The sequence below is a fragment of the Thamnophis elegans genome, chromosome 3, assembly GCF_009769535.1.
Source record: "Thamnophis elegans isolate rThaEle1 chromosome 3, rThaEle1.pri, whole genome shotgun sequence".
NCBI classification, from domain to species: Eukaryota; Metazoa; Chordata; class Lepidosauria; order Squamata; family Colubridae; genus Thamnophis; species Thamnophis elegans.
The window spans coordinates 106,157,876-106,158,510 of NC_045543.1; positions in this window are offsets into that span (position 1 = coordinate 106,157,876).

Sequence of the window (635 nt, forward strand, 5' to 3'; positions counted from 1 at the left end):
ATACCGCTTCACAGTGCTTTACAGCCCTTTCTAACTGTTCGTAGAGTCAGCATATTGCCACCAACAATCTGGGTCCTCATTTTACTGACCTCGGAAGGATGGAAGGCAAGTCAACCTTGAGCTGACTGCAGTCAGCTGGTAGTAAGCAGAAGTAGTCTGAATTACTGCATTCTAATCACTGCAACCTATAAAAGGAGACTCTTCATTGTCCCTCTATAGAAAGTGGTAAGGACAGGGGAAGGAAGATGTATTTTTTCATGCATTGCAGAAAATGCAGGCGCTGCTGTGTGCGTTGCAGAAAATGCAGGCGCTGCTGTGCCCACTTCACCAGTGTTTCACTGTCGAATGAACAAGCTATGTCTTTATAAAGACATATATGGATGTGAGAAGTAAATCATACACTTTGCTTGGATTTTCTAATAGCTGTTGACACTACAGGTAGTCCTCGATTTATGAACACAGTTGAGCCCAAAATTTATGTTAACAGATGTTTCTTAAGTGAGTTTTGCCCCCATTTTATGATTTTTTTGACACCATTGTTAAATGAATCACTGCAGTTGATAAGTTAGTGATCTGGTTGTTAATTGATTCTGGCTTTTCCATTAACTTTGCTTGTCAAAAATTTGCAAAAGGTG